Source organism: Bradysia coprophila, unplaced genomic scaffold (genome assembly GCF_014529535.1).
Source record: "Bradysia coprophila strain Holo2 unplaced genomic scaffold, BU_Bcop_v1 contig_232, whole genome shotgun sequence".
NCBI classification, from domain to species: Eukaryota; Metazoa; Arthropoda; class Insecta; order Diptera; family Sciaridae; genus Bradysia; species Bradysia coprophila.
This window is the reverse complement of record NW_023503493.1, coordinates 2,252,172-2,270,205: the sequence shown is the minus strand read 5'-3', so window position 1 is coordinate 2,270,205 and position 18,034 is coordinate 2,252,172. Positions and strand designations below refer to the sequence as shown.

General features: G+C 36.5%; 1 protein-coding gene across 1 annotated transcript in view; it reads right to left on the bottom strand.

Moving 5' to 3' along the window:
- LOC119075887 (calcitonin gene-related peptide type 1 receptor) overlaps positions 1-15,063 on the bottom strand; it is a 43,438-nt gene extending 28,375 nt beyond the window's left edge. Inside the window, exon 1 of the mRNA XM_037182456.1 lies at positions 14,882-15,063. The gene's annotated coding sequence lies outside the window, so the exon portion shown is untranslated. The remainder of the gene's footprint in view (positions 1-14,881) is intronic.
- Between the last annotated feature and the right edge of the window lie 2,971 nt (positions 15,064-18,034).

The following is an 18,034-nucleotide window of genomic DNA, read 5'->3' as shown; positions in this document are numbered from 1 at the left end:
AAAGCCAACCACACATAGTGCATTTCTACGTTAACGTCATCTATGCGCGCACATAACACGTATGATTGAAGTAAACAAATTGTTCAGAATGTGTTGTGATTGTTTATCATACGGTAAGTGTGTGTTAGTAGATCAGCTGATGATATTCTGCACATAGGAAACTTTTAACAATTGTACGTTTACTGAAATCGAGAAAGAAACATAAAATCGGTCCTTGCAATCGAGCTCGAAAATTGCTCAGAAAAACCAGAAAATCGTAAAAACCATAGAGGTAGACTACCTAGGGGAATTACGACCCGAAGTTCATTGAAAAATTATATCACACACACCTTTAACACGAAAACATCAACTTTGCTTTGCTTTTGACGTTATGAGTCCCTTTACTTTTGACATTAAGAGTCCCTTTTTACTGTCTGCACACGGAGATGTCACACAAACATTTAAATATATGATTTTTCATTTTAATTTGTCAGTTTGTCCTATTGAGAGGGTCCTTGGTAAAAACAGCTAGATCAGCGAGAAACAGGGATCAGGAATTAAAATGATTAGATGAGTATACGGGAAGCGAATCGAGATGTTTTGTAGGGAAATAGGACAAACGTCTTGTCATTAAACTGTAATAACGATTAAACGAAGATTTTTGGTCGCGGTTTCAGCTTTTAAAAATCGGTAATCAATTTTCTTCATTCCGGACACGTTAAACTAGGAGCTTTAGTCAATATACTTTTCCTCTGTACTAGTCTCATTTCAGAGGAACAGAAAACAAACGTCTGGACATTTACTCTCGCTTCGCTCACGCTACTCTTCTTGATAAGTATATTTTCATTCATCGGTTAGGCTCCATTCACAAAAAATTCATTAAATTTTGACTATAGTGAAATTTAACGAAAATGAATTTTAACTAAAGTAAATTTCGGCGAATTTTAACTAAAGTGGAATTTAACGAAAATTAATTTTAACGAAAGTTAAATTTAACGAAATTTGTAAAATTTAACGAAATTTGAGTATTTGACGAACGTGAAATTTAACAAAAGTGGAATTGAACGAAAGTGAAATTTGACTAAATCTGTTGAATTTGTGAATTTGTGAATAAAAGTGAAATTGAAGGAAAGTCAATTTTGACTTTGACAAAAGTGAAATTTAACGAAATTTGTGAATTTAACGAAGTTTAACGAAATTTAACGAAATTTATGAAATTTAACGAAATTAAGAAGTATAACTAAATATTGACAAATTTAACAAGATTTCATAAATTTTGCAAATTTCACAAATATATGTCCTGTGTGTCACCATGACCCCGGTTCTGATGAGAGGGAGAGTTGTGAGAGCCTGTACTTTTCACTATAATCGACGTTATTAAAACGGAAACACATTATTTGACCGGTGACGTATTATGTATTATGTACATGGTATCGGAAGGGTCTCTCCTCGTATCTATTTGTTTTGTTTTGTTTTTTTTTTGCTTGCTTGATAATAATTTACAAATGAAGTCGACGAGTCGTCGTTTCTTTGTCGAAAATAATGTCATACTTTTTGAAGATTAAAGATTATAATGACTTGTGTGTTCAATGTGATGTGCAAACAAATTAATTATCTTAATTGAGGTGGATCAGTGAAAAAAAAAAGAAAACGAAAATTACCTAATTACCAGATGCGTGATTTAGACACGTATCTAAATTCACTGAGACTATTTTAAGAAATAGATTTTTTTCGAGAAAGTTTTCTTTCTGGATGGTAATTATAGAACATGTTCGAGTATAGAACATTATAACATTTATTCGCCGTGTTAGCCTTGATGTATTCCGAAAATCAACAGGCACATTTCGGAGTATGTCATCTTGTAAAGTGGAAAATGATGTGAAATAAATAAAATGGAAATTAATGAAAGGAGATATGGAAGAAAACAAAAATTTTGTTTAGATGATGTACAAGCACGTTCCAGCTGTATATACGATATGAATACGTAAACATATAATTTGATTGATTCCGAAGGTGAATAATGTATCGACGCAATGAAACGCTGTGTATGCTGTATAGATCTGTATAAAGAAGAAGTGTTCAGAATTTTAGTATTTTGCATTTTACCATCCAATGGAGACATTTTCATAATTTTTTTCTTCCCTTTTTTGAATTATGTTATCGCAATACGTTTTTCACTAAAAAATTTTTTTGGTGCGTATGATGGATACGTACATGCGAACCAATTTTCATTTTATATTCTTTTATTCATCAACGTCAAACCGACATTTTTTTCCCCATGATTTATTGGAGATCGCATCCCACCCTCAGATTTTGAAGTGAATTTTTATGCGGATTACGTGAAAAATTGCGGGGCTTATATATGGGCACAAAACAATCGTACCGGAAATATCTCCGAAATGTCACCTGACATCCGAAAAAAAAGGTGTCTAACAGTAGATTGAAGAACTATTATTGATGGATACGATGTGGTGAATGAGTCTACGATTTGCTGTCATCCATCATCGGTTGTCTGTGTTATTCGAATGGATTGAAAGCTACTATTCAGATTACTTAAGTTTGAATGAAAGTCCAAGTCCGAATATTAAGTAAGCTGTAATGAGTTTACATGTTGATGCTGTAAGTGCAACTTAGTCTTGATTTCCACTTATGAAAAAAGCAGTCAGTTTTCTCTACACTCGGTCTACACTTTAAACAATAGGAAAGGGGCGTGGCTTCACTTAACGTAGTGGTTCTTTTGTAAGTGGAAATCAAGCCTTAGAATTTGAATTTTAAGTAAACGATTGGTTGAACAAATGAATCAAAAAATTATTTTTAACGCTTCCTTCTACGAATAGTTAAATGCAGAAACGGAACGTGTTGCATTAGCGAATTATAAGAAAAATGAAATTGCATTTATCTTGCTGCATGGTCCCCATTTTAAGTTATGGGTGATCATAGTTAAATCTGACTTGGAAAATAATGTTATTTTGGTACGATAGTGACGACATTTTCCAGGTAGATTCATCTCCCATAATTGAAAATAGGGCCACTGAAGTGATTTTTATTGATCTGAATTATTTACATATGTGTCTGGCAGGCAAAGATCGACTCTATATTAAGGGGCAGATATTTGTAAGTTTCGTTGAAAAAGGATTTTCAAAAAGACAAACCTCTGAGAATTTTCAAGGATTATCCTAACATTTTCCAAGGATGTCGTGTTTGATGTCGCAGCCGTGGCACCCCCACATTCTAGTTCTATGCATTATCTTCAACTTCGATATCCCTGCCGCATTTCCGCATATTTCCTTATGGGTTTTCTCAATATTCCACACGTGGGCCCATAACCTGTTAGCTTAATGTAGAGTAATAAAACGTCTTTATTCTACGATTGACTTTATACGAATGAACTTCTATTTTCTTAGGAGGCTGAGACGTAATCAAAATTCGATTAATGTTACTTTGATCACGAAACTGAAAAACCAACATCACTCACATGACATAGGCACCAGGTTAATCATCAGGTTGGTATTTACTACACATTCATTCCCCTACCTAACTAATAAAAAAAGAGAGATCTCGTTTTTTTACCACTCATACTACTAAAACAGAGTCAAGTTTGGAATCTCTTACAACCGAAGTATTTAAAACATATTCCCCGACGACTATTATTAGTTACCTGGATTGATATATGTTCGTTCGTTCAACTATGTCATTCTATGTCTAAATAAAAATTTCACTCTACCCATAACTTATTGGTCTCCTTGTTAACAGACAAGTGGGGTGACAGCAACGGTTATTACGAAAGTTTCACATTTTGAACCGAAATGAAGTAACATCGTTCGTTACAGTGAAAAACGGGCACAACATTTTCATTTTTAATAAAAATTGATCTCGAATGCGTCAGATGGAAATAGAAACTGATTTCACGGTGGTCATCTAATCGTTTTGCGGTGGTGATCTTTTGTCATTTTCAATAAATGTTCAACTTAAATGACAAATGTGAAAATATGGAAACGATACCTGATTCTCATATTTACCTTTATCGACAGCACTAAAGGTGTCATACCATACCATACCAGTATCTAGTATAACTCTACATGTAAAACCGTTTGAATTAACCTTTTAAGTTAAGCATAATATAGCAACGACAACAGTTGAACAAATGAAGTACAAGATTTTATTGCGTGTCCCATGCGAAAATTGACATTAAGGACATTTTTGACTATTTTTTTACGTGAATTTCCTTGTCACAATCGACATTCGTATAGGGGGCAGACAATAAGCCAGAATACATTGAATGCTGCTTCGTAATTCAAAGAACCTTGAGATGCTCACAACCTCATTTTCGGTGTTTTTGAGTAACTTGCTTCTGTAAATGTCTGTTTGACAAGTGTTTCTGTATAGTGTTCTGACATACAAAATGTACACTTGTCGCAGCATCCAATCTACTACTTCTAAAGGTCAAAATTAGAAATTTAAAATCGAATTTAATGCGGGCACTACCCCCAATATGTTACACTAATTTTTGTCTTCGCTCGTCATGTATAAACGCTAATAACTCCAATATCGGACGAAATGGATCGAATGGCAATGAGAGTCAATTTTGTGTTATGTCTGTTCGTTTTTCCAAACACAATCATTTCAAGTGAATAAAGAAGAAAAAGCAAAAATGATTCGGTCAAATCAGCCTCATTGTCAGAGTATATGTTCTTTGTTTGGAAAGTACTCGACTCGAATTACAAACAACACAAGATATAATAAGCGCTATTACTGGCATATTCGTATTTACGCATGTTATCTGGGTAAATATTTTCAATGATGAACTATATTTGGGTAAATAGCTCCAAAACATTTGATTGAACTGTGTGTAGACGCCCAACGGTTCAGCATTGAATTCGAGAAAAACAAAAATCTTCGCGATGTTAATTGCCTCAGAGCGGAATTTCGGGAAGACTCGTACGACTCGGCTCAACCAAAGACTGGAATCTACCAACTCCTGTAACCCATAACAATAACCGTAATGTTCGGGCAAATTCATGAAAATCGTTTCGTCAATTTTCTCCAGTTTTTGTTCGAATTTTCATGAAAACATTTTCATTATGTGGCTTATTTACTCAGCAACGTGAGGTTTATTACCTATTCTTTCACTCTACACTTTGGCTCTACACTTTCTCTATACACTTCCACTCCACACCTTTCACTCTACACCTTTCTATCTACACTCCCACCCTACGCTCTTGACTCTTCACTCTACACTTTCACTCTGCACTTCCACATTACACTCTTTCATTCTACACTTTAACTCTACACACACTTTCTCTATACACTTCCACTATACAGCTTTCATTCTACACTTCGACCCTACGCTCTTCACTCTTTCACTTTAGCTCTTCACTTTCATTCTACACTTCCACCTTTCACTCTACGCCTTTCATTCTACACTCCCACCCTACGCTCTTCACTCTTTCACTCTACACTTTCACTATACACTTCCACTCCACAGTTTTCACTCTACACCTTTCATTCTAGAGCTCGTTCAGGAACTAAAAATTCGTTACCCAAAGTGAAGATTTTGACATACTTTATATGAAAGAAGTGTCAAAATCGTCACCAGTGAAACTTAACGAAGAGTTGCTGAACGAGCTCCTACACTTCCACCCTGCGCTCTTTACTCTTTCACTCTACACTTTTGCTTTTCACTTTCATTTTACACTTTCACTCTACATTTTCACTTGAGTTTTGTGAGCTGAGCAGTCATAACCTCCTCTAATTAGTGTTCCAAATGGAGAGTTATGAGTTTTTTAACACTCTGCAATGCAGAGTTTGCGTTCACGCAAATTGTAGTTGAGCTCTCCACGCTTGACTCTCACTAAAAACTTTTATGAACGACTAGGCATCTCTTCTGAACAACAATGATAGAAATAAACGATGAACTCTATCTAGTGTCTTGTTATATCGCAAAATGAGATGCCAAATGTATGCTAACACAGACGAAGTATTTTGAATCAAATACGAAACATTAATTAAATGAAGTACTAGACCAGTGTCCCATGTCACTTTGCCGAATTATTGTAATACCTAGATGACGAATGCAATGAAAAAAAAAATCATTTGTAGGTCTGTCGACCCTGACAAGTCAATATTTTGAATATTCGGATAGCTTTTTACCGAGGGAAAAAATGGGAATTTCCAACAAGAGCGAAGTTTTTCGTTCAGACGTGAACACAACATTTTTCAATTGTGCAAGTTGTGATTATCCATTTTGTCCAAGACACGAAAACATCAGTTTATTTCGCAATTTTTAAAACAAAAACAAAGGTGACAGTTCGGGGTAGAAAATTTCTATTTCCTTCCCTGTCAAAGGTAGAGGCAAGAAAATAGACATTTCCCCCCCTAAACTGTCATCAAGCAAAATTACGGTTGATCACACCGTACAAATGAGAAATAAATTGTGTAAATCTCGTAATACCTCTCTGCGTACGAGCCTAAACATCATGTTTATCAGCGACATATTAATCATTTTCGATTGAATTATTTTGGACAATATCTCGGTTTGCATTATATGTGTTTCTGTGAATTGTATGGACAGTTTTTGTGTAGCACAATATTCGTAGACGATAGCCAACCATTAATTCTCATATAAAACTGACGAATGTCTGTTGCATCTCCGTTTACTCTCTGTATAATCCATATGAGGCATGTAAAACGGCAAGCAAAAGAAGCGCGTAAGACATTATTTAATAAACAATTTTACGGTCGCAATAAAAATTGAAATAGGAAATGTGGTAATGAATGGGCGACATTATTATCAGATATGCTTGAGATGGATATGCTGCATCACATACTCGTACACATAATATGCAGAAGCTTGTGTTCTTAAAACCAGAATGTGTATAGGCATTAAATTGAAAGCACGTCAAGGTTCTTTCACATCTATATTATCTTGATAATTGAATTTCCAGCACGTTATCGTTATATCGACGTAATAATGTAGAGCTAATGTAGCTGGCAAATTCACTTTCTCAGATACGACGGGACGAAAGTGATGTTGTTGTGAATATAAAAATGGTCGATTATGTGTTGGATGCTGCGGAAGTAATTCAATACATGAGATAACAGTGCTGTGATAAAAACAGACTCATTCGGATGTCTTTTCACCAAGTCTTTTCGACAAGTTTACATATCCGAGGCGAAGGCGAGGTATACTTGTCGGAGCTATCAGTTACCGAATATTACAAACTTGTTTCCGGATTAATGAACTACGCACGCAATATGTTCTATTTTGTTGCCTGTCCCAAGCGAAAGTTGATAAACAAAATCTCAAAGAAATTTCCGTAAAATGAACAGAAAATATTTCTTCGTGTAATGGTTCATTTCCGGAGGGGACAAACTGTCATGTAATGGTAAACTTTTCCGTGGCGTAGGCAATAAAGTAAATTGACAGAGCTAGCTTGTTATACATATGGCTCGTCAATCTGTTTGCATTTTATGTAGATTTTTATAGATCTTACACTTACTTTAGATGAATGAGCTTCGTCACAAACACGGTTCTCATGATCTACGAAATACAGGTTAAATTTAAGCAGTTTCTAAAATAAATGGTAAACTGCCTTCATTGAACGTGTAGCTGTAGCATCCCTCACAGCCATTGTACCTGCAGCTTTTATCTGGAGTCGATTTTTATTTACCTCGGCTTCGTCTCAGATCAACAAAATTCACCTCGAAATTCACTCGAAAACTCAACTTTTTAGTAGTTATTTACGCCACAGTGAAATAGTTATTCATGCAACTAGTTGCGAAAAGCTATAGTTTTTGTCACTAGATGTGATGCCACATCGCCAAAAGTAAATCCATTCCACCACTAGTGGCAAAATAGTTATTTATACAACCTAGCGCAGGTTGAGTGTGACAATACACATCGTGTGCCTAAAAAATCATTTATCATCGAGTTGTATACAACTTTTTTTGCAATAAAGGCAACGAACGTTCCTACTTTTCGTCACTTGTTACAAAAAGTAAAATATAGAAAAACAGAGGAAAAAGACCATTCGATCGCCATCCAGTTCAGTTTTCGCCGCATAATTGCAGAAAATGCTTTTTTAGGCACTAGATGTCTAGATTGTCACTCGAAGCCACAGATCAAGCGTGACAATACACAACGTTTTGTCAACAAAGACACCAAAAATCACCTTTCGGCACTGAGTTGAGAAAATGACGTTTATGCAACTCGAGATCATAATGTTCAAAAATTACGAAACTTTAGATCGCTCTGTTGCATACAACATTGTAGGAATATCGGTGCGAAGTAATTGATTAGGCTCACGATGTGTATTACACGGCCTAATAAAATACTTCGCACTCGATGTCATAAATAACTAATCTGCAACTGAACCACGAAAAGTGAACTTTTTGATGCATCATTCGGGTGACGTATGAATGATCGTTTTTCACTGTTCCAGTAGAGGCTGCACTTTTCGTCACTAGTTACCAGAGTAATGATAAGTTGGTACGTCTGTGGCGAGATGGAAGGAACATTGGAATGACAGTTGGCTTCTATGGTTAAGAATGTGGGAGAATTTGTATGTAACTCTCTCACATTCTCTCCCATAGAATCCAACTGTCATTCCAATGTTCCTTCTGTCTCGCAACAGGCATACCAACCAATCATTTCTTTGCTATTTACAAAAAGAACCTGCTTTTTGTTACAAAAAGCAACTGGAATTCATTGGTAACCTCCAGTTACCAATAACTTCTTTTCGTCACTTCTAGCAGTTCAGTTGCAGAACAAACTATTGCATTGATAAAATTGTTGTTTTGACATCACACGTGAGGTGAGAATATTGAGTTTCAATGACGGCTCTCTTCACTCATCTATCCTCTCTTTTGGAAGAGCGAAAAAACCCTCGAAGGAAAGTAGGATATTCGAACAATTGGCGATTAATCTGCTATTATGTTCACAATTTTCCCGCAGTGGATTACCCCTCTAAAACTTCGTATAATCAATGCCGGTAATCACGAATGTTATAACAGTCTGACGTTCATCGTTGTAATCCAATTAGCAAAGCTTTATGGATAGAAGCACTTTACCATCGCTTGATTTTATTAAATTTGCGAGAACGGACAGTGTTAATCAGATGAATCTTTCATTTTGATGCTTAGTCAATCAAAAGTTGTATATTACCTAAATGAGAAAAAAAAATGGATTTTGCTCTGGCATCTCTGGGTATTTGTTCAAAACTAAATCAATTTTTTGTTGTTTAATTTGGGAAATTCTTTTCGTGTCACTGTCTCATTGAATTAAAACAGAAGTTGGGAAATAAATGGAGCTTCCACAGAAATATAAAAGAAGAAACATCTACCGCTTGGGTGGGTTCGGGTACACACACTAAACATTTTACTCCCACTCGTATAGCTAGCAATAAGTTAGTGGCTCAACGGGAATTAATATATAAAAGTGTAGCTTACTGCACACTCACTGGTTGGTGCATGATGCTATATATGCATCAAATGGAGTATAAATAATAACGACGAGAAAAACCGGTCGTTCAGCTAAGACTTTATTACATTCGAGGAGTTGGAAAAACTCATTTCGTTCACCATCATACCGTACACAACAAGTGTTTATGCTATAATGGCAAGCAACCATGGTAAAGTGTATTTATATATCGATCAGTCGACTACTTCAATTTGTATACGAAAGGTGTAACAACACCCACTGCATTATAAACGGTTTATAGATTCGGTGAGGCGTTAATCGAATGAACATAAAATGCATTTTGAATCAACATTTGAATCCCGGCGGCTTAACAAATGAATTTGTTTCGAATTTTATGAAATGCCTTTCCTGGATAACTGGAGCAATATTAGGAACCGTCAGATTTTCTGAGCAGAAAATCCAAACGAAGACAACGGAAACGTTAACGGAAAGGGTAAGTTTGACAGATTCACTGAAAAATAATTAAATTCTGACAGCGAGGAGCATGATCTCAGGTAAATGTGACGCAAGTTCTTTACCTTACTTACAAAATAACTGATATCGATGAGGGTGACGCATTGTGCGCCATACGCAAAAGTTTTATCAACAAAAAATTGAGCCAAAAATTTGTGAAAGAAAATTTGACAAAAAAAAAATTGCGTCAAAAGTGGCAGATGATTCAGTTTTCTTCCGATTAAATTTTTCAGTACATTTTTTAACCATTTTCCTAACAATAGATTCCTCAACATCTGCCACTTCAGCCACTTCAGCCTGAAGAAGAGCCAATTCAAAGCTCGAAATATTATAAACAAACGTCGTTTTAATTGCCTTACGCCGCTATAGTCCAAGAAACACCGAACATTCAGAGGAATCATCTGTCATCCCAAAATTTAGGAACCATCCTTGGAACACCTCACTTATATCGAAAATAACCCAAATACATCAAAAAATCCGATGGAAGTTAGAAAGTGCCAGAGGAATCATCTGTCATCCCAAAATTTAGGAACCAGCCTTGGAACACCTCACTTATATCGAAAATGACCCAAATCCATCAAAAAATCCGATGGAAGTTAGAAAGTGCCAGAGGAATCATCTGTCATCCCAAAATTTAGGAACCATCCTTGGAACACCTCACTTACATCGAAAATAACCCAAATCCATCAAAAAATCCGATGGAAGTTAGGAAGTGCAAGAGTAATCATCTGTCATCCCAAAATTTAGGAACCATCCTTGGAACACCTCACTTATATCGAAAATAACCCAAATCCATCAAAAAATCCGATGGAAGTTAGAAAGTGCCAGAGGAATCATCTGTCATCCCAAAATTTAGGAACCATCCTTGGAACACCTCACTTATATCGAAAATAACCCAAATCCATCAAAAAATCCGACGGAAGTTAGAAAGTGCCAGAGGAATCATCTGTCATCCCAAAATTTAGGAACCATCCTTGGAACACCTCACTTATATCGAAAATAACCCAAATCCATCAAAAAATCCGATGGAAGTTAGGAAGTGCCTCTTAGTTACTGAATAAGTAGATTAGGCAAAAGGTTTTAAGAAAAGATGCGTTTATTACAATAGTAGAATTGCGAATGAACAAATTGCTTAGATCAGTAGAGAACTGAATCATATGAACGGGTGCTACGATTAGATTATAAGCAACAGTGTCAGCCTTGGAACACCTCACTCATGTCGAAAATAACTTAAATCCATCGAAAAGACAGACGGAAGTTAGGTAGTGCCAGAGGAATCATCTCTCATCCGAAAATTTAGGAACCAACCTAGTGGATGTTTAAACTTTTTTGGTAGTGGACTTGCGTCACGCCCGCTTTCTAATGTGCGGGCATGATAAATGTTCAGTTAGCACAGCACTGCTCCTAGCACAAACACTCGATTGACATTTGTTAGATTTTGAGGCTTCAGTGATAAGAGCTGCCGCTTGGGATTGTTTTAACTCATACAACGAAAATGAGTGATGTATCTTCACAATATAGATGTGGTGACCACTCCGAATGTTCATGCTAGGAGCAGTCCTGTGTAGTTTTCCATGGTTTCATTTCGATGTGCTAATTGTGGATAAATATTTATTTGCTAAACTGTTTTGCTGATGCGGTGTGGTGAGGTAGAGACGAAAAACTAAGCAAAAATTGCAGAACAGTTAAATCAACAATGAGGGAAATGAGTTATGCGGTTTGTCTTCATCAGCAGGAAAACGGAAGTGGCGAATGCAACCGGTACAGATAAATCTCTGCTGCAGTTTCAGTTATACGTGTCAGATGGTAAAAGTGGGGTAAGGCTTAATTACACTGTGAACGTGACTTGATTATACGTGTGACCTGATTATTCATTTGACCAATAACATCTATTAAGTATGTTGAAGTGAACCGCACGGCCGAGACACAAACAATCTGCTAGTTCGTATCATATATGTTGTTGTGCTTTTTAAAGAGGGGATTGAAAAGGAAAGACGTATCGAAGTTTTACAAAGTCATTGAGGGTTCTTCCATCCATTAGGCAATTTATTTCGAATTTTCAGAGAGATGATAATTATACCAACAAAGTCGTTAGTCAGCCAAAAGAGAGTGTGCTCTAGAGAGCTTTCGGCTGCTTTCAACTTCTTTGGGATTCCATTAGAAAATTGAAATGCAAAAGAAGCTTAAAGCTCTCGAAAACTTTATTTCACACTTCACACTTCAAAATGTGTGGGTTCAGTAAGATTAACCCGTTACAGACCTCAAACATATGACCGGTGTTCTTATCGGGTCTATTACTTCCATCGAACAAAGTATAACCAATATGTTGATTTCAAATCTTGTACTTCAATTTTTTAACATGAATTTTACTATATAAAAGGACCACACTATCCAGAGTTTGTCATTATTTTTATCGTCGTTATCGATAACAGATGAATAGCCGTATGTGACTCATTTGTTTCGTCCTAATTCTACTGTGTAACTTTGTGCTTAATGGTATGTTGCATCATTACTTTATGTCTGTCGATAAACATAGACTCAGAGATTTTTACGATCCCAATTTTAAGTTAACGCGTCAACAAATCCATTCAACTTATTCCATTCCATTTGAATACACGCAATCATAAACACATTGACGATTTCACTACACGACTAAACCCATTATTATGTCAGCTTGGGGTGTTTTGATGCGTAACATCATCATGCTCTCCACGTATGTCTAAGATTCCGACAATTTAGGAACAGGTCAAATTAAGGTCACACCAAAAGGGTCACACAAAATTAGTTCAATTAAATCATAGAAAGTAAATTGCATTTTGGAATGATTTGAAGGCTACGTATTGGCTGCACTGTTGCACATTTAATGAGAACCGTAGACATTCGAATTTATGTTTATAAACAAACCAAATTCAGGTTCAGTCTGACAGCCAATCGACTTGGATGATTGGTAATTATTGAATCTTGGGTGCGTTCGGTTCACTGCTTAAGACGTCTATACACGAAGTCCAGACAAACCAATGAAGGTAATGTAACATAAATATTCGACCACTGTTTCGTCTTTCGACGTTTTGCATTAATAGGCAGTTCAAAAATACCATTTCTCATCAGACCATAGTCAGTGGTCGACAGTGGTACTCAATATAATGCTCTGAGAACACTATACCGATTTGCGCACGAACTAGTCTAGCGAATCATGGTCAAAATGACATTGCAACTCATAATCAAACTTGCTAACTCGTGGCCAGTCAGTGGTTTCTAAATCCACAAAAACAGAAATCAGACGAAGCATTGGGAATCTGTTTCAACAACGCACTTCAAGCAAAAGTGCTTCGAGTGACAGCTGTCAAATTTTGTATGGAAAATGTTTTCAGATTTTTTTACGCTGCCAAATTTATTTACTGTCCCATTTCAGTACTCTATTAAGAGTACCAGTAATGCTTGAAGTGCGTTGGTTTCAATCAAATTTTTAATTGTTTTAAAGTCACTTTTGACGAAACTTTTGAAGCTTAATGAAATTAAAACAACGAAAAGTTTGATCGAAACCGATTCTCTGTTTTCAACATAAGAAAGTCAAGTTTCAGTTGAATTCGAGTGCAGCGCAGTTCACTTCATTGTAGCACTTTTCCAACATTCATTCCACCATATTCACCACACCCCATCAATTGGGGAATATCTATAGAAATCGTTAGCGATAAACTGAACGAAATGTGACGCTGCGCTCATATTCACCCGAAAATTGAGATTTACTTTTATCAGAAGACCGCTGACGGGGTAGGGTAATCTCGCACACCACACAAATTCATGGTGTGCGAGATTCACCTCTAAGTGGTGAATCTCGCACAGTCATGACTTTTCGTTACATGTCGTAAAAGGACGCATACTATGATCGCGTGTGCGAGATTCCCCGACACCCCGCTGACGACCTTGATCTGATCCCTGACACTTGATTTTTTACAAGAAAGTCTAGCTTGACGAAAGTTTTTCGTTTTTGTCAAGTTAAGTATGGTTTCCACTCAACAAAAAGTCCTCCGTGTGAGAGCAAACTGTCAAGTAAACAAAGCAAAAATTGAAAAAAATCAATTTTGTCTCTCACACGGAGAACGTTTTTGGTAAGTGGAAATCAAGTCTTAGATTTTTCCCATAAATATACCGAGTGTCCGAGAAGTTAAGAGTTCGCGAAGTGATCTATATCTTCAAATCAAACTTGTCTCTCTACTCTACTCTTATCGAGTCAATTTTGCTATAACAATAAGTTTGAATGAGGTTCCTTCCACAGCAAAAATGTAAGCTTAAACTAATGAAGTAGGAGATTCGGTAATTTCGTAAATGCTTTCTATCCAACACATTGGAAAGCCTGCAGCAAATATTTTTTGCCGAAAGGACAAAGTCTTTTTTCATCAAAATGTCTGATGGTTGGGTGGATTACTGTAATAGACTTTCAAAATATGCAATACCACTGGCACCACATATGTACAGGCGGAAAATTATATGCCCAAAATTCGGATGGTAAATTTTTAATTTATTTTAATGACAAAGGGCCTGACTTTCATTTTCACTTACACCGAATAACCAGAACATTTATAGTGCTACCGTTCTCATTTGGAGGGTGGTACAGAGCTTATACGAATACCTTCCGTGCTGAGGTAAATATTCAACTACCATGTGAGCAATCAGATCTCGAAAAACATTTCAGTTTGTCGGTTATTCCGTTCTACCGGATTTGAATAAAAATTTGGCTTGTAACAGTCGACGTACCGTTGAAATGAGGATGAATTAAGAATGAAGCTACATGACCATATATGAGTGCAATTTCAACGTCTTTTTGTTTGTGAATATTTCAGATCGTTGCCCATTTTTGTAAGGCCGTAAAGAGAACAGTAAATCTGGCCTGGACGCTGATTTCCACTTACTGAATCATTGATAAAAATCAAAAAAAAATATTGGACGAGTATCACGAGTATATGAACTGACCTATTCCTTTAGGTGTACCAAAATGTACCTCTACGACTGTCCAGTAATGCGAACCGATTAAATTTCACACGCTGAATTTCACTGAATTCTTCTATTCAAATCCGCGTTTACGTTTTCACATTCACGTGAGTCGAACGACAAACAATTGAAAACCGTATTCCAGATTTAATGCTTCACGCTCGACGTTCAAAGTGAAACTGAACACGAAATGTATGTTACTGGAAGATATGCCGCCAGCATCACATTCGAAATGTCTCTATACACTATACCTAGCTACCTACATTGTGCCATCAAAAACACAATTTTCATACTGAAAATGAGAATAATTCGGTTAATCTCCCGATGGGATATGAAATAAAAGAGTAAAAGGGAGGAGAGAGAAATTAGAAAATTTGTTGGAATGACTTTATGACTTTAGTGGTGACATCACACCAGGTTAATTCAAAGACGAATGTGTGATGAATAGCATTGGATATGGTAAATTGAGCATCAAGATTGATATAAGAAGTTCTAAGAAATGAAACTCTGTTTACAATGCAAAACAAACAGGGGACAGTGTGACGCTACAAGCAATGTGCTTATAGAATCAGAAAGTTTTGTTATGAATTTGCCCAATGATCGCCCAGCAGGGCCAGTCTGGGCCTCAATTCTCATACGTTCGTAACTTTAGGAATTCGTAACTTGACAGTTCTTATAGCATTTCATACACGAACTGTCAATTTACGAAGATATGGAGTTCTAAACGCATGAGAATCGTCGCCCTGGGCACCAATTCTGGTAAATTAAAGAAATCATAACTTGACATTTGTCACCTTCATGCTAAGAGTCGTGCACACAATTCGTTACTTTTAATGTAACAACTGTCAAATTACGAATTCTGAAACTCATGAGTCCTGGGCAATGATTCTCGTGCTTTCGTAACTCGAAATATTCGTAACTTGTATAAAATTAAATAAGAACTTTCAAGTTACGAATTCTTACAGTTACGAACGTACGAGAATTGAGGCCCTGGGCGTCGATTCTCATGAATTTCATAACTTTAACAATTCGTAACTTGAAAGTTCTTATTGAATTTTATGAATGCCGCTGTCAACTTACGAATACGATTCTCATGGCGTTCGTAGCTCTAAGAATTCGTAACTTGACAGTTATTATGGGATTTATCCACGCAACTGTTAAGAATATTTGGAGTCCAGGGTGTAACTTGACAGTTGCGCGTGTAAATCACATAAGAACGATGGTCAAGATGGCACACGATGGTCAAGATGACAAAGGTGGTCAAGATGGCAAAGGTGGTCAAGATGGCAAAGGAGTTCAAGATGACAAAGGTGGTTAAGATCAAAGGTGGTCAAGATGAAAAAGGTGGTCAAGATGACAAAGGTGGTCAAGATGACAAAGGTGGTCAAGATGACAAAGGTGGTCAAGATGACAAAGGTGGTCAAGATGACAAAGGTGGTCAAGATGACAAAGGTGGTCAAGATGACAAAGGTGGTCAAGATGACAAAGGTGGTCAAGATGACAAAGGTGGTCAAGATGACAAAGGTGGTCAAGATGGCTAGTATTGGATTCATATACGAGTTATATGAATTTAGTGGGAGTGTTTGTTTGTTGGAGTTATACAATTAATATAACTCGTTCAAGACGAACAATCGAGGAGTCACACTAGAATAGTAGCCTATTGAAATGAATATCAACGTAGTCGACTTAGAATTAGGTATAAATACGATGCTTTGTTCACAGAACAGGTCACTCGTCTTGTACTTCGTTTGTTTAGAACTTGCGAAAACATATAAGAAAAATGCCGTATAATACCACATATTAGTCAGTTACTGTCAGTTCATTCCTGCAGTTGTTATGTAACAATGTAATGTTTGCGCTAATTTTCGGCTGCTGCCAACATTAAAGCACTTTAACAGATAGCTCAAGAAAGGAGGTTTGCGACAAATTTAATTTTAAATATAGAAATAGATGGGTCCCTGTCATCTGCTTAGCATATGTTTCTCTCACTTCAATCAATGCCAATATGAAACTGGATTACTCGACTTCTTGGAATCGAATTTGTTGTACATGCAATTACGTAAACAAATATTTATCTTTGATTCAAGGACCCCAAGGCAACCGTTTAAAGTTACACTAAACCAACATTTACCTAAATAAGACGGTAACAAAATACGAAAATGCTTCAAACCAAAGCGTATCTCTCTTCTAATCGAAGCATATACGTCCGTCGCTCTTTTCAATAATCAACATCCAGTTTAACCATTTTCATGCCCGCATATTATACACACGCAGCAGTTCTCCCGTTTACGACCTACTGTAACATATTATATTAAACCACCCACCAGTTGCTTTACCGCAAACTTTTCGATGGGAGAAGATTTATATGACCGGCATAAGCCGTCTCGTATCGTTTGGTATCTATTATAGACAATTGATACGAGAACAAATTTCGTGTGTGAAGAACACAACAGGCCACATGTGACAATATTTCCTTTTTATTTCATTAGAAGATTAGAAAATAAAGTGGAAAACAGTCGTCGTTTCTGCATATATTTAGTTCATAAATTTACAACAGAAGTGAACGCCACAAATTTAATGAGTGAAGTGTACGCGTTCCAGAGGTTTCATTTTTCGTTTTATTTTTATTGTAACCAGTGAATATGGACGTACGCAATACGTACTACAATCTGGGCGATATTTACTGAAACGAATTCTCACAAGCAGAAATTCTATCGCAAAATCCACTGAACTTTGCTGTAATTTTCATACAAAATTGTAGCACAATTTCAGCTCAAATGAAATTTCGTACTGAAATGCAGTTAGAGTTACCAATAGCCGCCATGTTAATTTTGCAACAGTGAAGAAATGGCGATCGGTGTAGCTTCCTCATATAAAACCTTGGAAAATTGCAGCAAAGTTCAGTGGATTTTTTGCGATAACGGCCCCAGTGATCGGCATAACCTTTTCATATGAATCCTGGAAACCATGAATCTGCAGCGGATCACGAAAAATGTGGAACCCATGTTTCTGGTAACTTTTAGTGCAGCGTTGGATGTCATTCGGTGTAGCGCAAACGATTTCCAACAACATGAAAGAGATCATTGTCAATGTCGTTTGAGCTCAAGGCTGTATACTTTGGGGAGGTCACGCAGA